The sequence below is a fragment of the Sus scrofa genome, chromosome 15 (assembly GCF_054392235.1).
Source record: "Sus scrofa isolate SSC_HxYL_T2T_F1_AM1 chromosome 15, Sscrofa_HxYL_maternal_Yorkshire_Landrace_v2.0, whole genome shotgun sequence".
Lineage (NCBI taxonomy): Eukaryota > Metazoa > Chordata > Mammalia > Artiodactyla > Suidae > Sus > Sus scrofa.
In genome coordinates this window covers 114821779-114849632 of record NC_139397.1, presented here as the reverse complement: position 1 = coordinate 114849632, position 27854 = coordinate 114821779, and the positions used below count along the sequence as shown (strand labels likewise).

At 39.2% G+C, this 27854-nt stretch overlaps 1 protein-coding gene across 10 annotated transcripts in view; it reads left to right on the top strand.

The window, feature by feature from the left end:
• Positions 1–27854, top strand: part of HECW2 (HECT, C2 and WW domain containing E3 ubiquitin protein ligase 2) — a 448428-nt gene that overhangs the window by 66213 nt on the left and 354361 nt on the right. The window contains exons 1-2 of one of the 10 annotated variants that reach the window (XM_084998041.1): positions 24669–24809; positions 25005–25113. The exons of 6 other annotated variants lie outside the window; for them this stretch is intronic. The gene's annotated coding sequence lies outside the window, so the exon portion shown is untranslated. Of the gene's footprint in view, positions 1–21271; positions 21392–24668; positions 24810–24983; positions 25114–27854 lie in introns of those variants that run through there. 3 more of the 10 variants (XM_084998043.1, XM_084998045.1, XM_084998046.1) reach the window with 3 other exon arrangements.

The window sequence follows — 27854 nt, the reverse complement described above, 5'->3', positions numbered from 1 at the left end:
AATTTGTTTTCTTTACTTAACAATATCATCCTGTCAACTGTTAGGGATCATTCATTAATGTGTTTGAAGTAGTTCTTAGCAAAAACCAGTTTTTGCTCAGAAAAAAGATGAAAAGTGACGAGTCATTTATTCAGGGATTTTCGTTAGTTTGTGAAATCATATGTTAATTTGGTTAAAGCAGCGTCTATTTCCATTGGAAATTTTTCTTTTTTTTGTCTTGTCTTTTGTCTTTTGAGGGCCGCACCCATGGCATATGGAGGTTCCCAGGCTAGGGGTCCAATCGGAGCTATTGCTGCCGGCCTACATCAGAGCCACAGCAATGCCAGATCCGAGCCGTGTCTGCAACCTACACCACAGCTCACGGCAACCCTGGATCTTTAACCCACTGAGTGAGGCCAGGGATCCAACCTGCAACCTCATGGTTCCTAGTCGGATTCGTTTCCACTGAGCCACGATGGGAACTCCTGGAAATGTATTTTAACGTGGAGAAAGCTGACCTTTAAATCTATTTGCTCATGAATCCTCTAGTTTCTTTTATAATGAGCAGAAGAAATAAAAAAGTGAAGAACATGTTATGTTTTGTATTGCTTTTTGATTTAGCATCTCTAAAATGTTCATTTGTTGCATAAGATTCTTCCTTGGTTTGCTCTTCCTTGGGCAAAATGCCAGAAGAGAATATGTGTGCCATCTGCTTTGTCATCATCAATTTTGGATTAAATTCCCCCAATTTAGGTTGAGTTCTCACTGATTAAACCTGCTGCTTTTGGTACTTTTTTCCTTGCTCTTCTGAATCGCTGGCCTATTTTATGGGTGAGCTTAAGATGCTCTTTACATGTAGTAAGACATTTGGGGTTATAGCTTTTGGTCTTGTAATCACTTAAGTTGGACTTTATTTTAACTTGGCCAGAAATATTGGTCTAAAGCAGCTTTGAATTTTACCCCAGGGTTTCCCTAACTCTCTCTGAAGAAACAGTTGAAGTATTTATTTGCCTTGAAATTGAAAGCACAGTAATAAAAATTAGCACTCAGCTTTTAATGTACTATCTACTGGGCAATTGTGTATTAAACCTTTGATGTTTTATTTTTAAACATATTTTTATTATGGTCTGTATGCATTTGCAATATTTAATGCATAGGTCAGAGACAACTATAATTATTCCAATCTCCAAAGAGAAGTTTAAACTGGAAATTTCTACAGTAGCGGACATGAAGGGGTTGAGGAACATAAGCTTTTATGGAGAGGGCAAGGCCTAGAGGGAATAAAAACAATTAATGAATGTTTCATTTTTTTTCTTTTCCCCTCAACTTTTAACTTTTCAAAAATTAATCATTGCAAAAAAAGTTGAAATAAAAGCAAGGCACTCGTAAACGCTCTCTCTTTTTAAAAAATTTTTATTGAGGTATATTTGATTTGCAATGTTGTGTTAATTTCTGCTGTACAGCAAAGTAATTCAGTTATACATGTATAGTCTTTTTCATATTCTTTTCCATTATGTTTTATTATATTGAATATAATTCCCTGTGCTATACCTTGTTGCTTATCCATTCTGTATATAATAGTTTGCCTCTGTGAATCCCAAACTCCCAATCTATCCCCCTACCCTCTTGGCAGCCATAAGTCTGTTCTCTCTGTCTGTGAGTCTATTTCTGTGTTGCTGGATAAATTCCCTTTTGTAATGACATTCATATACTCTTTATCAATCAGTTGTTAACGTCCTTTCATTTTCAGTTTTCTCTACATTTGCATATATTTTTCTGAGCTTTAAAAAAAGAAGTTGTAGATACCACCACACATCACCGTTAAATACTTTCTTGTTTCCTAAGAATAAGGACATTCTCCTATCATCTCGAAGATTATTATCATCATTGTTTTACCTAAGAAAATTAAGCATAATCTAATAATATCATCTTATATGTATTTTATGTTGAAATTATCCCACTACTTTTTAAAAATCCATGGTGCAATAAAGTTTCTTGCACTGTGTTGATTTCGTGTCTCTTTGTTTTGTTTTATGACTTGATTGTTTTGAAGAGTTTGACCTGTTGTAGAATGTCCCATATTCTGGACTTGTCTACTTGTTTTCCAATTTTTAGATTTAGGTTAAGCTTTTTTGGCAGGAAGATGGTTGAAGTGCTACCCTTACCATCTTACCAGGAGGCACATGAGATCTGGTTGTTCTGCTCTTGGTTATTGTGGAGTGGAATCATTTGGTTAAGTGGTATCCGTTGTAGCTTTCCATGTACAAGTACATTTGTGTCTTTATGATTAGTAGGTCTACTGTGAGATCATGCTTGGGATCATGTAAATATCCTGTTTCTTTATAATTTTCTCCCAAGTGCTTTTAGCATTTATAGGTCATTCTTGTCTGAATCAATTACACTGAAGATTGCAAAGTGATTATTTTCTAATTTTGTCTTTTCTTTTTCATCTAATAACTGGCATTCTATAAGAAGAACTTCCCTTACTGTCCTCCTCCCTATTAATATGTATTTATGGATTTTTAAAATTAAATGTCTGTAATTGATTACCATTGTTATACCTTTAGATGCACCAGTTGTCCTAAATCTGATGCCCTTTCAGGCCAGCTTTTGTGTTCTTTACACATGATTCCTCTAGTATTTGAGTACTTCTCTGCTTTTGGGAATAAATATTTTTAAGTGACTAAAACAAAGTTAATATTTATTTTATAATAAAGATATCCTCAACATTTTAAACAACTAATTTCCTTCTATCCTAATTTGTTTGATGGAAGGTTCTGCTTTTCTGTAGTTAAGTGATGTATGCATAACTGATTTACTGAAGATTATAAGTGTATATAAGCATATCAAGAGGCCAGTTTTTGGTGTGTTTCTCAAAGCTGGTCCTTTTCTGATTAATGATTCAGAATAAAAACGCTTGAATCCTGTCTCCTGGGACCCTTTGTGGTCCTAGAAATGCAAAATAATGTGGTTACATAAGGTGGAACAGCCCCTCTGTATATCTGCTCTGTCAACCACCCCTTGCCGTATACACTTTGGAAATAGTGTTTACTGTGGCCCATTTGCCATTACCTTCTCCATTTTTGGGGGGGTCTTTTTAGGGCCACACCCATGGCATATGGAAGTTCCCAGGCTAGGGGTCAAATCAGAGCTGCAGCTGCCTGCCTACTGCACAGCCACAGCAATGCCATATCTGAGCTGCCTCTGTGAACTACACCACAGCTCACTGCAAGGCTGGATCCTTAATGCACTGAGTAAGGCCAGGGATCAAATCCACATCCTCATGGATACTAATCAGGTTCTTTACCACTGGAATGCCACAATGGGAATTCCACTTTTTCCAAATTTTAATTGGAAAAATCTCTACTGCTTCCCTGCCATCCACTTTAGCTCCTTTTTCTATTTCCAGCCTGTCTTTATGCATAACCACTGAAATTGCCATTGAAAACAGTTGAAATAAAAAACTCATACAGGGAAAGTGTTGTGAAATTTTAATTCCTGGGGCCTTGCTGGGGTGGTTGCTTCAAAGTACTGCAAAATTGAATCCTCCTTTTGTAAAGTTGTAATATAAGTGACTTTACATCTATATACCTTTAAGCATGTGTAAGAACTTCAGTTTTAGTACGTATCACTTATTTCTAATTTAGTTGGATGTTGGGAGGAATTGGATGGGAGAAAGGAAAAACTGAAGGATTTCTTATTAGGCTGGCGTGATTCCGTTTGCGTTGTCTTTGCATGTTCTGTTTAAGCACCTGTGAATCTGTGCAGCACAGTATTATTTAGGCTGCATTTCTCTCTTGTTGGCCGCAAACTGTTTTTAAGAGACTCAGATACCCTGCTGAAATCTAGATATGCCGTCTAAAGCATTGTTGTATATCCCCCATTCTTAGAAAGCCTGTCAAAATGGAAAGTTTTTTGACACAGCTTATTCTTAGATGCTGTTTTCTAGTGAATGCCTCTTTTTATTGTCCCTAATTTCTCATAGACCACTTATTCAGTAGTCCATTTCAGAGACTGGCAGGACAGGAAGTCAGACTCTGATTTTTAGAATTATCCTTCCTCCCAACCTTTGTCTGTTTCTGAACCACAGTTGGATGTTGACCGTGCTGTAGAGTAGGGCAAAACTGATCAAGAATTCATTGCATGGGAGTTCCCATTGTGGCTCAGAGGTAATGAACCTGAGTAGTATCCATGAGGATGCGGGTTCGATCCCTGGCCTCACTCAGTGGGTTAGGGATCCAGCATTACCATGAACTGTGGTGTAGGTTGCAGATGTGGCTTGGATCCCACATTGCTGTGGCTGTGTCCTAGGCTGGCAACTGCAGCTCTGATTTGACCCCTAGCCTGGGAAATTCCATATGCTGCAACTGCAGCCTTAAAAGTTAAAAAGCAAGAAAAAAAAGTCACTGTATGGACCTCTTTTATGGAAAACTATTCTTGAGTATTCTTGAGGACCCATCAAGAAAATGTCTGTGGTCTCCATTTTGAAAAAGAAAACCGACTTAAGAAAACTAATTTTCTCAAAATACCTGTTAATTATTTCTGCAAAAGAGAGGTCTTGGTATTGGATGAATAAATTTTTTTTTTTTTTTTTGGTTGTAAAAAAGGTGAACTACAATAAAAGATTTCTGTAAAGCTCAATTCACTGGTGCAAGGGTAGGGAGCACAGGCATATGAGGATTTCAATGAAAAAACAGTGGCTGAAACTTTTGCTGCTAAAGGTGGTCCCTGCACCTCTGCATCGTCTGGATGCCTCACAGAACTGCAGAACCTTAGGCTCTATTCTAGTTCTGATGACTCAGAATCTGCATTCAGACACTGTCTTCAAGTGGTTCCTATACAAATTAGGTTTGGGAAGCACTGGAAATGATTTCTGTGAGACTCTCCTTTGTGCATGTTAACTGGTTGGTTGATAAGGGCTCATGTTGTGAAGTACCTGAAGATACTAAATAGCATATTTAGGAAAGTGCTCTTAGAGTGAAAGCATTTCAGATATTTATTATAAACTCTTGGGTCAGTACAGTCATTAAATTATTAACCTTCTCACACTGTTCCTTCCAGGAGGACTAAAAGCGATGTTTCCCAAAGACCGAGAAAATTATTTTTAAAAAGTGATTTTTAAAGTCCTTTTGTTAGTCAGGCTAGAGTGCTCAAATTCTTTCCTCTCTTTTCTTGCTTTATATATTCTTTGTATTGTGATACCAGGTGGTGACATTTTTGAAGTCATGCTTCAACATGAAGGGAAAACTCTACGAAGGAAAGCTGTAGGATGCCTCTGTTGTTTGCATCCTAACTCTGCCAGGGTTTCCTGAGCACAATAGGGTGGCCTGTTCATTCCATGACACTTGGCGGGGGGTTGGGGTAGAAGCGCTGACTTACTGCATAACCCTGTGAGAACTAATCAGCTGAACTCTAGATGTGGATAACTCATGTTAGCCGGACATTTGCTTTAATAATGTTGATGGCAGCTTGATATAAATCAGATTTTCTTAGCTTTCCAAGTGTTTCACTTATATGTGGGATGATGGTGAAGGAATTGAACCTCTTCTTCTCCTATAAGACTCCTCCACATCCCTAGAATTTCTGAGGGATGGATGAGTTCAGATGCAGCTCTGATAAGCTGATATATGTGCTGCTGAGGCAAATACCTTAAGCCAGTGCAGACTGCAGGTACATCTTCCTGGCTCACTCAGGTGGAAAGTCCACTAGGAACTGCTAAATGGGGGGCGGGGAGGGGGGGTGAAGTTGGTGCAGTGAAAAGAGCATTGGATTTGGAATTAGGTGGATGTGGGTTTGAATCCCAGATCTCCTGCTTCTTAGTTTTGTGACCTAGTGTCAGTTATTTAATCTCTGCTTTTTGAGTTCCACACATGTAAAAATAGGGTTAATTCGGGAGTTCCTATTGTGTCCCAGTGGATTACAAACCCAGCTAGTATCCATGAAGATGTGGGTTCGACTCCCTGCCCTTACTCAGTGAGTTAAGGATTCTGTGTTGCAGTGGCTGTGGTGTAGGCCAGCAGCTGCAGCTCAGATTCAACCCCTAGCCTGGTAACTTCCATATGCTGTGGGTGCAGCCCTAAAAAAAAAAAAAAAAGGTTTAATTCATATCTCCCAACATTGTTGTGAGGTCCCAATGAAATAATATTAAAAGGCTAATACTGTGCCTGGTGTAGAGTAGGTGCCCATCCAATGGTAAATACATATTACTAAATACATTCCATATACTAAATAATTGCTTACCATTTTTTTTTTTTTATTGCTACCTTCACTAAACTGCATAGGGACTTAAGTAGCACTGGTAGTTTTGCACACCAAGGCCATTTCCAAGTGATTCTTTGCTGGGTGAACATCATCTTTTGTTATTACCAGCATGGCAGACATTGGCCTTCAGAGATGCAGTATTTTCAACCTGGCAGGTTCATCAGCTGGATCATAGCTGCAGGCATTACATGTCCAGAAAGCGGAGAATATTCCATTTTACACAGAGGATATCCCAGCATGTAGTCAGAGTCAGGAAAAAGAATATGTGTAAAGCAGTAACATTAACTTGTGGTGATAAGGGTTTTGGTGAGTTAATCATGTTTGAATGGTTGCAGGATGCAGAGTTCTTTTTCGTGAGGAACTCAATGAAATGCAACCCTTGGTTTCAAAAAGTATACATTAAAAAAAAGTATACTCATAAAATCTCCTGGAAAGAAAATTTAAAAAATAGGGAGTTCCTGTTGTGGCTTAAAGGGCTACAAACTTAACTAGTATCCATGAGGATGTGGGTTTGATCCCTGGCCTCACTCAGTGGATTAAGGATCCGGTGTTGCCAAGAGCTGTGGTGTAGGTCGCAGATGTGGTTCAGATCCCACATTGCTGCAGTGTAGGCTGGCAGCTGCAGCTCCAATTCAACCCCTAGCCTGAGAATTTCCATATGCCTCAGGTGTGCTCCCCCCCCCCCCAAAAAAAAAAAGTTTAGAAAGGATATAAAGTTCAATGTAAGGCTCTATAGCTGAATTCAGAACTCTGCTTACATTGAGAAATAGGAAATGGGGCACAAAATCCCTGATTTAGCTGTGTTCTAATTGCAACCATTTAATTACAGCCTCTCCCTTCTCCCCTGCCCCCATCTGAGCTCATGGCTCAGGTCTGGGCTTGGAGGCTCTGATTTTAATATGGATGAAGTGCCTTGATATTTTTTTTTTTTTTTGGACCACATCCATGGGATGTGGAAGTTCCTGAGCCAGAGATCAAACCTATACCACAGGAGTAACCTGAGCCATGGCCGTGACAACACCAGATCCTTAACCTGCTGAGCCACCAGGGAACTCCAATGCCATGATTATTAAGTGGTTTCTGTTTGGAAAATGTTACTTTTAAAAATCAGATTTAAGAAAATTAGCAAATGAGGACTATAGCTTGTCTCATTTAATTTACATCTATTCATCCATAAAATGGAGATAAGAATGGTACCTACTTTGTAGGATTACTACCTTCCTCATGGTAAATGAGATAATGTATGTGAAGGGCTTAGAATAGTACTTGGCACATAATAAGCACACTTTATAGTAGTGCTGGTTATTACTGATTTTTGTCATTGGTTTCTCTCTGAACAGAAATGTTCATTGTGGAAAATGTAAAGTAAAACAAAATGAAAGTCAACATAAATTCTCCACCTAACGATAACTGATGTTAACATTTTAGCACCTCTTCCCAGTCTTCTTTCTTTTTCCCTATATGCATGTTTTACATAAGGAAACCAAAATTGCATTGGTTTGAAACCCACCTTTTTATTTATTAGTAATAAATTTATTAGTAATAGTTCCCCTTGTCATTGAATATTATTCTATTGCATGATTTCATTGGCATTTTATTTTATGTCCTAAAATTTTTTTCTTCTATTGTTTTCAGTTTTTCATTTTTAAAAGACAATTATTTTAGAGCGGTTTTTAGCTACAATAAAATTGAGAGGAAAGTATAGAGATTTCTCATATAGCTTCTGCTCTCACATGTGCTCAGCCTTCTCCATTATCAACATCTTTCTTAGGTTTGTACATTCAATGTGTTTGGACAAATGTATGATGACATATGTCCATCATTATAATATCCTTGCCCTACATGTATCTGGACAAAACTATAATTCAAAAAGATATGTTCACCCCTATGTTCATAGCAGCACAATTCACAATAGCCAAGACATGGAAACAACCCAGATGTCCATTGACAGATGATTAGGAAGATGTGGTATATATACATAATGGAATACTACTCAGCCATAAAAAAGAATGAAATAATGCCATTTGCAGCAACATGAATGGAACCCAAGACTCTCATACTGAGTGAAGTAAGTCAGAAAGAGAAAGACAAATACCATATGATATCACTTGTATTTGGAATCTAATATAAGGCACAAATGAACCTTTCCACAGAAAATCATGGACTTACAGAATAGACTTGTGGTTGCGAAGTGGGAAGGGGAGGGAGTGGGGTGGTTAGGGAGCTTGCAGTTAATAGATACAAACTATTGCTTTTGGAATGGATTAGCAGTGGGATCCTGCTGTGTAGCAGTGGGAACTGTGTCTAGTCACTTATGATGGAGCATGATAATGTGTGAAAATAGAATGTGTACATGTATATGTAACTGGGTCACCATGCTGTACAGTAGAAAAAAATTGTATTAGGGAAATAACTATTAAAAATAATAATAACAACAAGAAAATGAATAGATAATAGATGAGATACACACACACACACACACACACACAATGAAATACCACTCAACAGTAAAAAAGAATGTAATAATGCCATTTGCAGCAACGTGGATAGACTTAGAGATTATCATACTAAGTGAAGTAAGTCAGAAAGAGAAAGACAAACACCACATGATATTACTTATATGTGGAATCTAAAATGTGCCGCAAATGAACATATATGAAGCAGAAACAGACTCACAGACATAGAGAACAGACTTGTTGTCAAGGGGGAGGGTGTGGGAGAGGGTTAAACTGGGAGTTTGGAGTTAGTAATTGCAAGCTATTATATATGAAATGCATAGACAGCAGGGCCATACTGTATAGCTCAGGGAGTTATATTCAATCTATGTGATAAACTGTAATGGAAAAGAATCTTAAAAAGAATGTATATTTTTGTATAACTGATTCACTTTGCTATACAGCAGAAATTAACACAACATTGTAAATCAGCTATAGTTAAAATTTAAAAAAAATCACTGCCCTAAAAATCCTTGGTGCCCCAACTATACGTCTGCCCTTCTACCCCAATCAGTGTTATTTTGGCTGCATAGTTTTGCCTTTTCCAGAATGTCATATAGTTGGAGTCAATTCAGTACATAGTCTTGGTTTCTGTCATGTAGAAATGTGCATTTAAGATTCCTCCATGACTTTTCAGGGCTTGCCAACTTATTTCTTTTTAGCACTAAATAATATTCCATTGCCTGGATGTACCACAGTTTATCTATTCACCCACTAAAGGATATCTTGGTTCCTTCCAAGGTTGGCATTTATGAAAAACCTGTTATGAACATCCATGTGAAGGTTTTTATATAGACACAGTTCTCAATTCCTTTGGATAAATACCAAGGAGCATAATTGCTCAGTCATATATTAAGAGCGCTTTAGTTTTGTAAGAAACCACCACACTGTTTCTAAAGTGGCTGTACTATTTTACATTTCCACCAGCAGTGAATGAGAGTTTCTATGCCCCACAGTCTCACCAGCATTCAATATTGTCAGTGTTCTGGATTTTGGCCATTCTAATAGATGTTTAGTGGTATCTGAGTCTTTCATTATTTATAAATTCTGTAGTGAATTTTTCTGCCTTGGGCTAAGTTCCTGGAAGAGGAATTGCCACATCAAAGGCTTTATTCACTTTTTATATCTATTGCAAAACTGACCTCCAGGGAAATTCTATAAATCTATATATTCACACTTAGAATGTATGAAATTTGTTTCTCATTTCTTCTAACAATGAAAATTATAATTTAAAAATTGTCAATTTGGTATATAAAATTATTTTTGTATAAATTTTTTCTCTTTTTTTTGGCCATGCTCATAGCATGCAGAAGTTCCCAGGCCAGGTATAGAACCTGCACCACAGCAGTAACCCACACTACAGCACTGACCCAAGCTACAGCAGTGACAGTGCCAGGTACTTAACCTACTAGGCCAACAGGGAACTCCCAAAGTTTAAACAATTTTCTGTTGATACTGAACTTTTTGATTTTTAGAAACTATGTTATTCTGGGACTACTTGTCTATGTCCTTTGCAGGTTTTTTTTTTTTTTTTTGAGGGGTTATTGATTTGTAAAAGTCTGTTTTTTAAGGCTGTTGACTGTTAATCAGGGATACTGCAAATATTTACCCTAGTTTTCAATTTTACTTTTAAGTTTGTTCATAATGTTTTTGATAGAGATTTTCTTTTTTCATTCTCTCTCTCTTATTTTTTAAAAAGTCAAATTGATCAGCTTTTTCCTTTATGGTTTGTGTCTCTATGTTACACTTAGGATGTCTGTCTCCACTCCAAGATTATATGATTATCCATATTTTAGTTTAGTTCTTCATTCACATTAATTTCACAGATCCTTACTAAGTGCCTCTTACATGGGAGTGCTAGGTCAATGGTGAGAAAAAAGAGAATAATCCTTACCCTTTTGGAGCGTCAGTCTAGTAGAAAATAGGCCTTAATTTATGAAGGAGAGGTAAGTGGTAATATCAAAATATCTAATGAAGGTAATAGACTGCTTGAGGAGGTCCAGGAGGACTTTTTCTAGGAAGTAACCTTGAACCTAGGGAAGTAAGATTATAGTTAAATCATGATAAGGAGGTGGTGTAGTAGGGCACTTCAGGCCCTGGGTGAGGCCATTGTGGCTGAATCGCAGAGATCAAGGTAAAGTGTGATTGTGTCAAGTTTATGTTTGGAGAGGAATTTTGCAGCCAGACTGTGAATGGACTTATAGGTCTTGGTGTGGATTTTGACCCTTTCATTGGAAGTGCAATAGAAAACCCCTAATGCAATTTACACAGAATGTTTAATGTAGATGACATGATGATTAAAAAAAAAACAACTCTTGACTGCTTTTGGAGTTTATAGGCATACCGTGGAGATCCTGCATGAAGCTTCCACATCACCAGAGTAAATAGAATATTGAAATAAAGCAAATCACACAAATTTCTTGGTTTCCCAGTAAGTGTAAAAGTTGTATTTACACTTAGAATGTAGTCTAGTAAGTGTGCAATTGCATTATGTCTAAAAGAGTAGGTATACACCTTAATTAAAAAATACTTCATTCCTGTTGTGGCACAGCGGATTAAGAACTCCACTGGTATCCATGAGGATGTGGATTCAATCCCTAACCTCACTCAGTGGGTTAAGAATCCGGAGTTGCTGTGAGCTGTGGTGTAGGTCACAGATGCAGCTTGGATTCCACCCCCTAGCCTGGGAACTTCCATATGCCATAGGTATGCCCCCCCCCCAAAAAAAAATCATTGCTAAAAATGCTAATCAGATGATCATAAACCTTCAGCAAATTGGAATCTTTTTGTGGTAGAGGGTCTTGCCTCAGTGTTGATGGCTGCTGACAGAACAAGGTGGTCTTTGCTGAAGGTCAGGGTGGCTGTGGCAATTTCTTAAAATAAGACAATAATAAAGTTTATTTCATCAACCGATTCTTCTTCCTTTCACAGTTTCTCTGCAGCATGCAATGCTATTTAATAACATTTTGCCCACAGCAGAACTTCTTTCAAAATTGAAGTCAATCTTCTCAAACCCTACCCTGCTACTGCTTTACCAACTAAATTTATGTAGTATTCTAAATTCCTTGTTATTATTCCGTCAGTCTTCATAACATCTTCACCAGGAATAGTTTCTGTTCTCAAGAAACTGCTCTCTTTGCTCACCCATAAGGAGCAACTCCTCATCTGTGCAAGTTTTGTCATGAGATCGCAGCAATTCAGTTACATCTTCAAGCTCCACTTCTAATTCTAGTTCCCTTGCTGTTTTCCATCACGTCTGTTGTTACTTCCTCCCCTGAAGTCTTGAATTTCTCAAAGTCATCCATGAGTGTTGGAATCAACTTCTTTCGGACTTCTGTTAATATTTGGACATCTTTCCATGAATCACCAATGTTGTTAATGGCACCTGGAATGGTGAATCCATTCCAGAAGTTTTAAATTTACTTTGTCTTGACCCATCAGAGTAATTGCCATCTATGCAGCAGCTATAGACTTATGAAATGTATTTCTTAAATAATAAGACTTGAAGGTCAAAATTACTCCTTGATCTATAGGCTGCAGAATGGATTTTGCTTTAGCAAGCATGAAAACAACATTTGATTTCATTGTATGTCTCCATCAGAACTCTTGTGTGAACAGGTGCATTGTCCATAAGTAGTAATATTTTGAAAGAAATCTTTTTCTTTTCTTTTTTTTTTCGAGTAGGAGTTCTCAACAATGGGCTTAAAATGTTCAGTAAACCATGTTGTAAACACACGTGCCATAATCTGGGCTTTCTTGTTTCAATTGTGGAGCACAGGCAGAGTAGATTTAGCATAATTCTTAAGGGCCCGAGGATTTTTGGCATGGTAAATGAGCCCCTGACAATAGAGTCAGTCTGTCATTGAAGTTTTGAAGCCAGGCTTTGACTTCTCCTCTTTAGCTATGAAAATCCTAGATGGCATCTTCCAGTATAAGACTCTTTTGTCTACTTTGAAAATCTATTGTTTATTGTAGCCACTTTCATTCATCATCTTAGCTAGATCTCCTAGATCACTTGCTGTAGCTTCTATGTCAGGACTTGCTGTTTTACTTTGTACTTTTATATTATGGAAACTGCTTCTTTCCTTAACTTCATGAACCAGTCTCTGCTAGCTTCAGCTTTTTCTTCTGCAACTTCCTCATCTCTCAGCCTTCATAGACTTGAAGAGAGTTAGGCCTTTGGACTGTATTAGGCCTTGACTTGAGGGAGTATTGTGGCCAGTTTGATCTTCTATCCAGACCAATAAAACTTTGTCTACATCAGCAATAAGGCTGTTTTGTTTTCTTCTTACTTGTGTGTTCACGGGGGTTGCTCTTTTAATCTCCTCAAGGAACTTCTCCTTTGCATGAACAGTTTGGCTAACTGGTGCAAGAGGCCTAGCTTTTGTCCTGCCTCAGCTTTCAACGTGCCTTCCTCACTATGCTTAATCATTTCTAGCTTTTGATTTAGAGTGAGAGACATGCTGCTCTTACTTTCGCTTAAACACTTAGAAGCCATTGAAGGGCTGTAAATTGGTCTGATGTCCATATTGCTGTGTTTCTGGGAAGAGGGAGGCCTGGAGGAGAGGGATGGAGATGGGGAGTGGCCGGTGAGTGGAGCAGTCAGAACATGCTTAATGTTTATCAATTAAGTTTGCTGTCTTATATGGGCATAATTCCTGGCTCCCCAAAATGATTACAGTAGTAACATCAAAGATCACTGATCATAGCCCACCATAAAAATACAATAACAATGATAAGGTTTGAGAAATTGCAAGAATTACTAAAGTGTGACACAGAGATACAAAATGAGCAAATGCTGAAAAATGGCACCAATAGACTTGCTCAATGCAGGATTGCCACAAACCCTTAATTTGTAAAAAATGGAATTCTCAGTTCAGTAAAGCAAGGTATGCCTGCATTTTTACGGGACATTATGAATTTTCTTTCCAAGTAGTTAATCATAGTCTCTGTGCTGTCTATTATTATTATTGTTATTTTATTATCCGGTTCTTCCTTTTCTCATTGTTCTGAAGTTCACTCTATCTTCTAATAAATTTTATGTGTAATTTGTGTCTTTTATGCAGTAAGATGTTTTGATAGGACTCGTATTGATTTTTCTTCTTTACTTAGCCTTACATGAAGGGAAATCTGTTCATTCTTTATGTAGGCCGTATTTATCCTTATTCTTGGTGTCCTAATTCTGGATTTACCTTTCAGGTTTTATAATCTCCTTTTGGCCTTTTAAGCTAAAGGGCTGAGTGCTGTGCCCTGTGTTACTGTAGTCTTTATTGTTTGTGGATCTGTTGTCCAAGGCAGGGATTTTCTGATCTCTTGTCCTTGTTATCTTTTCACAAGGGGTGAGAATTTATTTTTGGATAATCTGAAAACAGTGAAGGTAATTTCCAATTTTTAGCAGGTTTGTATATCACAGAGCCTACTTCTCCAGTGATTGACTTCATTATTATGGCTTTAAGTTCCTTTCAGCTGCACTGCATGCTGGGAAGTGCAGTTTGGGGCCTCAAAGTGGAATTAGTGTAAGGAGAGTGGTTCCAGCTGCCATAGAAAGCATTATGAGAGAGTAGTTTTCTTCCCTTTGTGTGCAAAGCCTGGTTGGGGAGGGCACCCATATTTGGGGTTGAAGTTCTGTCTAACTACCTTCTTCAATTTGGATCTCCAGTCAAATAGAGGTCAGTTGAGAGATGTTTCTTCAGGTTTTTTTTTTTTCTTTCTTTTTTTTTTTTTGATACGCTATTGAGCTATTTGTGAAGCTTTGAGGACCATAAAAATGTCATTGAGAAGACAGTGAGCCAAGGACTGTCAGTCAGGAGGTGCTTATTTTGTGCCATTGTCATTAAAAGATCTTTACATCTTCTGAGATGTCTGTGAGGTCCCCTTCCCAGTGGACATCTCCGTGGCTTCTGTCCACTGGGGGCTGGGTCATTTGAGTGAGATGTTGAGGTTACTGACTGAAGAGTTTTATTGGACATGTGGCAAGGACAGCTGTCATGTAAATGTGTTCTGAGGCTTGTGTGGGTTGGGTATTGTTGATGGCTCAAGCTAATGGTGCCTTTGGTTAAAAACTTGTGTAGTATGTGGGGCAGCCATTCAAATATGAAACACTGTAAGATTCCCCTTCGGTCCAGTGAATCATCGGCCTGCAGACTTCTCCAGACGGCTGTTTTGCAAATCAGAGTTAAATGCAGATGTCTTCTAGACCAACAATTTGGAGCAATTCTCTACTGTGTTTTCTTGGTCACTGCTTTATCCTGTTAAAGGGCCTGATGGCAATTGACTAGAGCCTGGGAGGATAATATTGTAGTAGGGCATAAGGCAAACATCTATTACCATTTTAATGCTCCATTTACTTGTTTACTTGTTTTTTTTTTAAATCCATTTCCTCAATAGTCTTTAAGACTTTAAGTGGGCATATCTGTTTTATTTTCCATTGCGTGTCCAGAGCCTCATGTAGTATCAGACATGAGGCAGATGCTTCGTGAGACATATTTGCTGCATGAATGAAGAACTTGAAAGAGTCCCAGTACCTTCAGGTTATAGGGAAGTGTAAACTTAAGTTTTTGACTTTTGTTAGGTAACCCACAACTTCAGTTAACTGGATGTCAGAATTCTTGCGTGTATAGTAGAATCGCTGCATGTAATCCATCCTGTTGAGCAGGATTTAAACAAAATGGTGTTTCTGGAGAAGAACCATTGTTTGCATGTGAACTACCTTTTATAATGGCTTACAGAAACAATTGTTAGCTTCCAGCTTATCCAAATTTGATTCCCAGAAAGCAGCTATAGTAAAGCATAAAAGCCCAAGAGAAAGAATGGGGTTTTCTTCCCTTTGGCCCCACCACACTCAGCGTTCCTGGGGCTCAGAGCATAGCCATCTCCCTCCTGGGGCTAGGCTAATGGGAATGGTTTGGGTAGGGTGTTTAGGGTCTAGGATCATATTGACAGGGTCCCAGTGACTTCAGTCTCTAGCTGGATCCTTTTTCCTGATTCTCTGAGGGGGAAGGATCCTCCCCTTCACTGCCATCTTGGCCTCTGCTCTGCTCCACTGAAGGAGAATCCTGTGACACCAAATAGTGGAGACTCTGGGCCAGCAACAGAGGAAGGTGAGAAGGAGCCTGGGCTAATGAGTGAAGCCACTTAAAGAACCACAGGGAAGCAGAAGACAGGAAGGACTTGCCAGTCCTCTTGAAGTGTTAAGAGATGGTGATTCAGGAACAGTGAAGTAACTGTTTTTTACCACCCTCTGTACTCTGTGTACTCTGAGTTTTTGTTTGTTTGTTTGTTTGTTTGCCACCCTGCAGCATATGGAGTTCCTGGGCTAGGGATCAGATCTGAGCTATGGCTGTGATCTATGCTGCAGCTGTAGCAAGGCCAGATCCTTAACCCACCATGCTGGGCAGGGGATTGAACCTGTGTCCTGGTGCTGCAGAGACGTCGCCGATCCTGTTGCGCCACAGTGGGAACTCCTGTGCTTCATCTTTTAATAGTAATACTTTTCTGCTAATGGGCTGTATTTCTGTTTTTGTTTTTTGTTTTTGTTTTTTGTTTTTCCTGAAGTGAAAAGTTAGATTGTCTTCTGTGAGTGAGACAAATAGAGGCTGTCTAGGAATTTTGAGCAGAGTAAAGAAAATAAATGATTGTCCTAGAAGTGGACCAGAGAGCTGCCCGGGAAAATCTAGAAGGATTTCCAAGCAGCTGAGGACCTGAGAGCTACTTTGGGGAATACAAATGGGTCTGGCACAAATCTGATTGGTCAGCATCACACCCTCCAAGAAGCCTTCTTTGACCGTAAATCCTCAAGTTTGATTTGTGACTTAAATATTTCTGCTTGATACTCTTACATCAGTCTGGCCATACCTTATAATTCTTACCATTTGGGGCTGAATATTGATTTTCTGCATCTCTCTCTTCAAGGGTAGGACATGCCTTATTCCCTCTTTGACTGTAGGACTTTATGTCCATCTCATATGAGGCTCTGGGTATTATTTGAATTAACTGAGGTAAGAAAGAGAAGGGTAAGAAGTGATTCAGGATGGTGTGCGCTTATGAGAGCTGGTGAATGATGTCAAATTACAGAAATAATACAATTTGGTAATGAGTTTAATGTCCTTTATTCAAGGGAAACAATTCATAGATTGGGGAGTCCAGTGCCCCACAAGCAGTGGAACACTGTTCTGAGGGATTTGGGGTGAGAGGGAGTTTTACAGAGTTAGAAGAGGCAGCAGGGAAACGAGGCATGATTGGCTAAGAGGTTGGGATTTCCTTATAAGGCTAGCAGGTCCTATTTTCTAGGGTTAGAGAAGCTAGATAAAGCTAAGTTGGAGGATCATGATTGATGTATGTTACCACTCTTTGACAGATGTTCTCCATAAGTGCAGGCTGACTTAGGCTGAGATTTGTCTTGTGGGCTGGGCCACTGGGGTCCCACTCCATATTGTGGGTCCCAATATACAAATTAACTTTATCAGTAGAGAATGTCAAGAAAGAGTGATAGTCCACAGTAAGAAATGCTAAGGAAAGAAATTCAAGAATGAGAAGTATTGATTATGAAATGAAGGATGTCGCTGATGACCATAGAGAGGGGAGTTTCAGGCAAGATTTAAATCCTGAAGTCAAGTTGCAGAAGTTGATAGGAGGCATGCATGACAATTAAATTATAGTGCCTTAGAGTTTAGTGTAATTTTCAATTCATATTGATTCTCTTCCAAATCAGGGAGTAATTATTATACATCTAAGTTTAAAGGAAATTTATAATCATGTTTACCATTTAAATAAAATGACTGGATACTATATTTAGGTAACTTGAAACTGTGTAATACTGCAGAGATGTAAATCTTTATGTAGTATGGGGAAAAATTACACATACATAAAGAAGCATATTAAATTCAGGCATTTGTGTCTTCTGAATTATCATCTGGAATAGTTTTAGCAATAAACAGAAGCCAACTTCTCAGTGGTGTGTGCAGATATTAGCCTTTCCATTTCCTAGAGTGGAATGATTCAGAACAGCTATGTTTCTATAGTCTCCCACTTTTTAACAATAGCTTGATTTTTTTGATCTTTTAAGGTTTCATACAAATGTTTGTGAAAAATAGTATCTAATTACTGTTTCTTTTTGCATAACTTCCTGCCCCTCTTCTTGGCTATAAGAGTTATTGTCTTTCTTCCTAATGAAAAGAAGGGGGTGTGTATTTTTTTGGTCCCTGTGGTATTGCCATTTCTTTGGCTCCTTCTTATCTTATTCTTCAGATAGAGCTGTTTATCTGGTCTACTCTTCAGAGATGAGAAGAACATTTGGATTTTATTGAATTTCCCAGTTGCCCTTGGAGACAGTGGACTTTTACTGGGCAAAAAACCAAATACTTAGATTTTGGAGTTCCTGTCATGGCTCAGCAGTTAACTAACCCGACTAGCATCCATGAGGACGTGTTTGATCCCTGGCCTCTCTCAGTGGGTTAAGGATCCAGCATTGCCATGAGTTGTGGTGTAGCTTGCAGAGGTGGCTTAGATCCCGAGTTGCTGTGGCATAGGCCGGCGGCTACAGCTCCGATTGGACCCCTAGCCTGGGAACCTCCATATGCCTTGGTTATGTCCCTAAAAAGACAAAAGCAAAAAACAAAAAACGAAAAACAAACCAAATACTTACATTTTATCCTAATTGAAAGTTTGAATGTTTAGCACCATTGTGCTTACATGCTAGTGATAAGGCATGAAAGATTTAAAATCTTTATGATTTTATTAGAAAATTCTTTGTGTCATTAATCTTCTTGGGTATAAATAAAGTTCCTTTAGCACCTTGTTATAGACTGTATTTGGTCTTAAGCTATAACAAACTACTAAGGCAGAAGATAAGCACTGGATGTTCTCATTGATTGAATATACGCCTTCATGAAAAAGGTGTATTATTTAAATAGATGCCTCATAAATTATGGTACATTCTTACGATGGAATTCTACTTTGCCATTAAAAATCATGCTGTAAAGAAAAATTATTACCACAAAATGGTCTCCATGATGTATTTTTAAAGCAGTAAAGGCAGTCAAAAAATAGTATTATAAATTGTATCATGATCTCATTTTTATATCTACCTATGTACTTATGAATAGAACAGAACAATCTGGAAGGATATATGTCAGAACGTTAGTGATTACTTCTGAGTGTTAGAAGTAAGGGTGGTTTCCCTGCTAATAACATTTATAGAGATTAAAAATTAATAATACATTTGAAAGGAAAAGCTATTTCATTATTTAAAGAAATTAAAGTGAAAAGTTCATCTGTAGTAGTTTCTTAATTTCCTTTTTTGGTTACTTTATTTCTATTTCATAGAGATACATCTAGGGTGACAGAAAACAATTCCCCAATTGTGATTCATTTTCTAAGAGGAGTGATATAACTGTTAGAACTTGAATTTAGGTTGGGATTGGAAAAGATAACTGGTTATCGGGACCAAGAAAGAAGTCTGGATGGGGACGACTAAGCAAGAGTTAGGATCTAAGCTTACAGTATCCAGTGAAGGATAGATAGTCCCTCTATCTCTGCACGGCCAGGGCACTAACTGGTAGATGAGTTAATCAAACTAATGTCAGATTCCAGCCTGAGGTTACAGACTGAGATGCAGTTCACAAAGGTAAGCAGGAGGCAAGGTGAGAGTATTGCAAATCTCAAACAGAACTGCCAAAGAAAAGAATATTCTCAGACCATTGAAAACCCAAGAATTGGGCAAGCGTCAGAGGTCAGTGTAGCCCCCCAGGGTACGCTGTGGTCTTTCCTGAAGGTCTTTTGCTCATCAGTGAAGCCTGTCAGCTAGAACCTAACAAATGATTGTCCTCTCAAATTGCCAACTCATGCCCTTCGTTGCCTTTACTTGGTGGTTCACACACTTCATGAGAAATGGCCCATGGCCAGTTCCACCTGGAATATTATAGCATTGCCTGAAACAAAGCACATCATTTGGTAAATCTACTTTGCTGTATCATTTCTTGTTCAGTTTTTCTGGGAAAATGTCTCTAGGAGCAACACTTAGGAAAATTGCTTATGTTATAATCTGCCTGCATAGACAGAGGCTTTAACCAAGGTAGTTTTTTTTTTTTTTTTTTTTTGGTAGAGAAAAAACCTATACAAGTAAGTTTTAGTCAGGGAGGGTCTGTGTATGACTTTGATATAGACATTGAAGGATGTGGGGATGTTGAAAATGAGTGAGAATGGTAAAAATCAGGGAAAATATGGTTTTGACTGGCAAAATTGGATTTAGGTTAATGAAATATTCTTTGTGACGGTTAAACATGTAAATATACAAGTAAATCTTGTAAACATGTTAAGGGATAGGCAATTCCAAATAATATGTTATAATTCCACTCACATGCAGGCAAAACCAAACCATACACTTTTGGGATGTATTCAGAAGTGTAACCGTGAAGGAAAGAAGGGAGCCATTTTTCCAAAAGTAAAGATAGTTGTACCTCCTGAAGGAAGGAAGGAAGGATTTGTTACCAGGAAGGGGCTCCTGGCTACTGACAGAGCTTTGTCTCTGACTCAAATGGCAAACACACAGGTGCTTGCTTTATAATTACTTGTTACACTGTATATTTTATGTCTTATGCATTTCCTGTATCTGTTTTATTTTCCAATAAAACGGCTTTAAAAAGGATGTAATGACTGCTGGAGTAAGTATGGTCTCAGAGTTAAAGAGGTTCTAAGTGTGTGTTAGAGATTTAAATTGTGTCCCGTCCTCAAAGACGTGTATTGAAGTTCTAACCTTAGTACCTCAGAATGTGACCTTGTTTATAAATAGCATTTTTACCAAGGTAATCAAGTTAAAATGAGGTGATTAAGGTGGGCCTTAGCCCAGTTTGGTTGGTGTTCTTCTAAGAAGAGGAAATTCAGTACAGAGACACACAGGGAGTAAGGATGTGAATGGACATAAGAGGAAAGATAGCCAGCTACAAGCCAAGGAGAGAGGCCAGGAACGGGAGCTCCTCACAGCCCTTAGGAGGAACCAGCCAGCACCTTCCCTTGATGGACTTTTGGCCTCTAGCACTGTGTGACAGTACATTACCGTGGTTTGAGCCACCCGGTTTGTGGTATTTATTACAGCCACCCTAACAAATTCAGATATAGCTTGGAAGACTGATAAACACTTTATCTTTTACTTATCACAGTGACCTCTTTGGGGGCTTTTAAGAGTAGAGCAGGGACAGTTCCTTTTCCCGTGTGACTCAGGAATCTCTAATTAAGGTGACTGAAGAAGGCTGGGAGCAGAGATGTTTGATTCTCAAGTTATCCAGCTTTTGTTTAATATCATAGCATTGACCATACCATTTTTTGTCTTTCCTCTTTTTGTAAACATCTGTTTTCTGTAATGACTTCATAGTGGATTTGTTATTGGTGTTATTTAAGCAATGAATTGCCTTCCTGTATTAAACTCATTCCTACCATGAAGAACAGACCTCACTCAAGTTCCCTCAGGTGATGGGAGCTGTACAGGGAAGGGTACCTGCAAATGACGCACGCCAGTGTAATTCCGTTCAATTGTCTCCCAGGTCCTGGTGTGGAGATGAGTCTCCTTGCTGCCCTTGAAGCTACATGTGATCATGTGACAAAATCTGGCCAATGGGAGAAGGTGTGCCCTCCATTTCTTTTTCTGCTTCCTGCTGATTGGGGTATGTTGAGACTTAAAATAGCTGTCAGGACTTAGACATGGACGCTCCCAGGTACCTGTGCACTGTTAAATGTTAAGACATATCTATGGCTCTTATACAAGCCACCTTCCTTTTCAGTTTTCATGCAATAGCACCTGACTATACCCCAGCTCATACACTCCAGTAGTTAGAGGTAGGTGAGGGCTGGAGGTCTCCCACCAGGTATGAAAGCCAATGTTTATTTGTAAGAGGGCATAAAAATACACCTACAGCCTGTTTTGTAAGTTTAATAATGTTTGTGTCTCTGCCTTTTTTGGTATTCTTCTCTTTGCTTACGAGGTTCACTTGAGGAAAATATAATAATATTGTAGAAGCAGGCTTGAGTTGAACTCAGAGTTAGCATTGAGCAACCAAAATCTTCTAAGTAAACTCTGGCTGAGTGCAGAAGCCAGCCTGGGGCTGGGTTTCTGGGTCCAGCCTTGCGAGTGTGTGAGGTTATACCCCTTCATGGAATGGTGGGGGCCCCCTGAAGTATTTCTAGTCAATTCACAAATCCTGAACACCTCAAATTTCAACAGTAAAAGCCAATATCTAGTGTTTGTTTTGATAGTAGACAACCTCAGCTCTTGAGTGGAGGTAAAGATCACTAGTCAACTTATAGTGGCTGTCTTTTAATGTAACCTTTTGATTACTTGGCTCTTCATACTATATCATAAGAGAAATTTCAGTCCCTATAACAGTAACGCTAGAACTTTCCTGATACTTATCCCAGCTTCTTGCTGTGTTGTCTTCTACTCTCCTTTCCTGCAATCTTAGATACTTCCTTTTCTCTAGAGTCCTCATAACTTTTGATTATTCTTAGCGTCTCCTGTTTTGGAGTTTGTTTTTATTTTCTCTTCCTTTAAAATTGATGTGTATGTGTTTTTCTACTATATGACATTTTTCTCTGTACAAGTAGCACTCAGATACCACAAGAAAGCATCTTATTGAGTTGCTTAGTTATAGTTCAGTACACTTTATCCCTTCTGGGGTTGAGCTTTCATGGCTGGCCACCTTGAAGGCCAAGGGCCCTGCTCATGTCTAGTCTGGAACTGATGCCTTTAGATTGGGCACCAAACTGTGTCCACATGGTTTGCAGGATACATTTTACAAAAGTGGAAAGTTTGTGCACAAGAAACTGTATCTTTTCTTCTTCTTTTTTTTCCCCCTCTTTTGGCAGCAGTGGCATGTAGAAGTTCCTGGGCCAGGGATCAAACCTTGGGCCACAGCAGCGACCTGAGATACTGCAGTGACAATGCCGGATCTTTAACCCACTATGCCACAGGAGAACTCCATGGATCTTGTTCTTGAAGGGAAGGCAGGTACCAAACTTTTAAGACTCCTCTCCAATACTTTCCTCGATGCTTGAAACTAAACAGTGACATAAAGTTCACAAACCAGATATTCTGGTAAAAATATGACAAGTGTAGTTAATTAAATCCACTCAACTAATGTTTATAGAGTATCTGCCAGACACAGTGCTAGACTAGTCATCAAGTCATCCAAAGAGCTGAGTTTAGTGGGGGAGACACGTAAACAAATGATGACAACAGCTTGAGGAGAAAACAACTTTTTGCTTCTCTCCATGGCATTGGTTAATTAGGACAAGGAACTGGGAGATGGCTCTGGAGGGAGGCCCTTGAAGAAGCTAACTACAGAAAGGCTTTGTGTCTGAGTGAAGGAAGAAAATTAATACACTGCAGCCTTTATTTGCATAAAAGATAGCTGTAATAGGAGCTAAACTTACAAAGATGCACACTTTCGTCTTGTGAACTTCTTATAGAATTAAGCATAAACAACCCCTTTTGTAATAAAAAATAATGTGGATTTTAAGAACCCATTTTATCAAATTATAAGAATTATGTGTTCACCTTAATTACAAACCTCATGGATATATCCCAATGGTTGGAAACTGTTGACAGTGTGATTTTGTTACAGTAAATGATTTTTTTAATGCTAGAATTAACTGGAAGGAATCCACAGCACTTAAGTTGGAGGATTTATGAGTGCTTTTGGGTACCATAGAATTTAATAATCTATTAAGTGGTTTTCAATTACCCTCAGTACTTGGGATCCAGTGATGCATCCCTTTAAGGACCTGGAAACAAGGGAACTATGATTGCCCTCAGAGTTAAATGGAATAAAGCTAGAATGACTGCATGCCTGCTGGAAGATTGGCCATATAAGTTTGTTTTACGAGATGACGTGTCAGTGCAAGTGGTGTTGGTCAGGTGTCAAAGGATGGAAGGATGCCCGAGGATGAGGCCTGGCTAGCTTTGATGCCAACATAGATGCATTAAACTACTTTAAAAGGATGCTGGTTAAACATCAAAGTTATAAACTCTGCTTAGTCCAATTCCATTTTCTCTATCAAAACTCTTATGTATTAATCAGGACTTTTTTTTTGTTTGTAAGAGAGCGAAATCCACGTTAAAGTGGCTCAAGTAAAAGAGGGAATTCACCATCTCCCATAAATGAAAAGTTCAAGGAGGACCCTGGTCTCAGATGTGGCTTGACTCTGATGTTTAACGATGTTGTCAGGCGATGTCTCTCCATCTCTGTTTGGCTCACCTGTTTGGCTTCATCTTTGGTCAGCACCCTCTCCTCGAGGTGGCTCTTTGCATCTCTCAGCTCAGGAATCCCCCTGACGGGCCAGTCCTGGGATGTGTGCCCACCCAACCGTCTAAACCACGGGTTCTCTTAGCCAAGGGCCACTTGTTCTCAGAAGTCAAATTTTATAACCTGAATGAAGAGGAATGGATTTGGATGTCAGAGATGGCTGTTTTCCTCTGTAGTTCTATTGTTTGATTTCCATGTGATGTGTCTACATGAAGAAAATGCACTTGCCTCCATGTTCATTGTTTCCAGGCCCCTTGATAGAGGTTTCCTTGTTAATTAATACATTGGCATTCTCTTTTATACACCCCCACCTTGTGCACACATGTGGATCTTATGAGTTACAATAAGGTGAATTTGCCCCTGAGAGAAGGGTCTACTCTGAATGTGGTTGAACAAGTAATCGGGTTCCAGAACCTTCCAGACCGAGATGCCAGGTCTGGACTTGGGGAAACAAAGACTAAGGGGTGAGACCTCATGAAGTCTCCCTTCCCTTGCTGTTCCTCCTCGCTTTTTCCTCTTGAATTCCCTCACCGGTTACACGTCGGGTGTGTGGTATGCCAGTTTTGAAAAAGGGCACGGCAACAGGAAGACGGAAATTGCCATAACAGATCAGACCTGTCATCCAGCCAGCTTCCTATTTAATGTAAATACTCTCTAGAGACCTCTGATTTGACTTGCTCTTTGAGAAGTAGCACTGCTATTATTCTTGTTTCTACTTCATGCTGGGCAAGTATGACTCGATGGAAATCATTTCCAGAAATGGTACCTGTGGAATTGTGAGGTAATTTGGCACCAGTGGGCTGAGACTTTCTGGGGGCCCATTAGCTGGAGGGGTTAGAGCAGAGGGGAGGGCTGAGGCAGAGGTGGGAGTTGGGTGTAAGCTGAGAGAGGAGGGGTGGTGGCTGTTCAGGCCTAGCATCTTCCTGTTTCTCCCCCCTTCCTCTCCCTCTAACAGTGAAGCACTGCTATTTCTCAGCTCCAGGAGAAAGAGAACTTCACTCACCACTCCTGCCTGCCCCAGATGGTAAACATTGTAATCTGGTCTTCCGAGGTCCCATGAGGCCCAGGAAAGAGGCTGACTCAAGGTGGGTAACCCATCCTCCTGGGGACCAGGCTGGAGGCCTGCCCTATGTTAGGAGCAAGGCTGTGTTTTCCGGTCTTCTGAATGGAGCTGTGCCAACTCTTTTGAGGAAAACCAGTCTCTTTCCTTTCAGGCTGGCTGCAGTGTCTCTGGTGCCTGGTTTGAGGGCTGTTTGGGAGGTTGCTTTGCCCCCTTTATTTTTGGCACCCCTTTGCCCATCAGAGTCCAGAAATCTGGAGGCATGGGACTGCCTGGGTGGTAGGTAATTGAAATGCCATGAGAAAGTCTGCCTAAGGCTGTCTGGATCTTTTATTACCAATTTGCCTGTCTTTCTGAAGAGACATTACTAACAAAGTCTTAGACTGTGAAGGGCAGCACACAAAGGTCAGTTAACTGCTGAGAAGGAGAGCAGCATAAAAGGTAAATTTCTGACATCACCTCTGCTGTCAGCAATAATATTAATAGTTTACATTTGCGTAGAGCATTGTTCGTTTTTTGTTGGATATATAACTTCTTTTTATGCACAATTTTACATACATGAAAAATGTAGTACTTTTCCAGGTTTATCTCTTTGGGCTGATCATTAAAATGTATCTTGAGTGTTCCATGCAGGAAATCTTTTTTTTTTTTTTTTTAAATTCTAGGAATTTGTAACATTCTTCACTTGTAAATTTATATTTAACTATTAATGTTGAAAATAGTTTCTGACTATAGCCATATTTGATTATAAGAATTTGGAAAATAGGGAAAAGTATGGAGAAGAAATAAAAATCACTGAAATGCTACCGTCCACTTGATTGCAGTTTCTCACAGGCTTTCTTGCACAAGCTACGCCCAAATGACTCTTCCATGTTTTCTAATTCCAGCTTCTTCATTGGGGAGAATACTTAAAAACTCTGGTGAAGCAGTCTGGGTGAGGAATTCTAGAATTTTAAGATTTCCTCCAATCCTTTGCTTATTCTCAATTGACAGAAATATTTTTAGTTACTTGCCTTTACCATCTTTCTAACGTGTTTAATTTTGGTTTCCATAGATACAGTCAGTCTTTCTCTTTGGTCTTGAACGTCTGTGGTTTGCATAATATTTAATTAAGTTATATAATTATAATGACAAGTAGAGCTGGCATAAACAGGTCGGGAACACAGTTGGCTTTTGGGGACACACAGCTCAACTGGTCAGAAGGGAGGCACCCAGGCAGCCTAAAGGGCAGCCCCTCAGGAGGTCCCAGGATGTCACTCAGTGTGTTCTGCAGAGGAAATGAAGAGCATGGGCTATTTGAGGTGGTTGGTTAAGTAAAGGTTGGGTTAGAGGGAGTTGGCAAGAGAGTTTTTGATATAAAGATATTGATAGATGGAAGGACACAGTTTTATGGACAGCTTCTTGCCACAATGCAAATTTCCAAGTTTTTTTTTTCTTTCTAGTTCCTGATACTCCCATTCTGTTATGTAATTAGGATGACCAGTTAGGTCTTCGTGGGATCATTCCACGGAGAAAGGTAGTGATTAAAAATACCGTGCTTCCTCTAGTTATTTCTGTTCTTTGTTTCAGAAAGATGTGAGAAGAAGATGATATTTGAGATTTAGATACTGTCGGCACAAAGAACCCTCCTCTCCTGTACTTGATGACTATGTACTGAACAATTTCAGTGGCCCTAACAGATTGGCATCGTAACTTAAAGATTTAGGAGTAGGGCAAGATTGAGTGGGTAGAGCAAATAGTTGCTCTTTGGATTTTTAAAAGTCTTAAAGGAATAACAATCATGGAGATAAAAACACAATAAAAATATTTGTTTGTTAACTAGCATTTTACAAAAACCTCTTGCATGTTTCCTTTCATTTAAGGCACACCGCTTTCGATGAGGAAGGAGGTAGGGATTACTACCCCATTTTATACATTTGTAGAATGAGCCTCAGAGGTAAAGTAATTCGCCCAAGGTCCAGATGAGAACCTCAAAGTGTTCAGACTTTCCCTAACAATCCATTTAATCTCAGCTTGAGACTTTAGGGTACTTCTGATTGTCTACCACTACCCATGCTATTTGGGCCATAGTTCCTTGCTTTTAGGACAAAGAAAATTGAATAGACGCCTCCTTTTTAAACTACTACTTTTTTTTTTTTTTTTTTTTTTTTTTTTTTTTTGGTCTTTTTGTCTTTTTGCCTTTTCTAGGGCTGCTCCTGTGGCATATGGACGTTCCTAGGCTAGGGGTTGAATTGGCGCTGTAGCTGCCGGCCTATGCCAGAGCCACAGCAATGTGGGATCCGAGCTGTATCTGTGACCTACTCCACAGCTCATGGCAACGCTGGATCCTTAACCCACTGATCGAGGCCAGGGATCAAACCCGCAACCTCATGGTTCCTAGTCGGATTTGTTAACCACTGAGCCATGACAGGAACTTCTAAACTACTACCTCTCACTGTTGGAAGGACTTAGTTTCTTTGTTCAGAGATATATTTTCCCACCTTCAAAGAGTATTTCAGCTCCAAGGAAACTGTCATGGAGGTGGGTTGATTTGGTACAGAGGCAACGGCTGGCACTCAGGCAAATTATTAAGCTTTTCTTTCTGGTAAGCTTTGATGAGAAGCTGGCAGGCTGGCCCCTTGTTTCTCTCATGTTACTGGGGTTGTTCTTCCTATAAGAATGAAGGGACTTAGGTGGAAAACTTATACATGCAAAAACAAAAGTTTCAGAACATGGTAGCTCATGATACTTTGGCATAGTTTTATGCTTAAAGCTTTCAACAAGTCT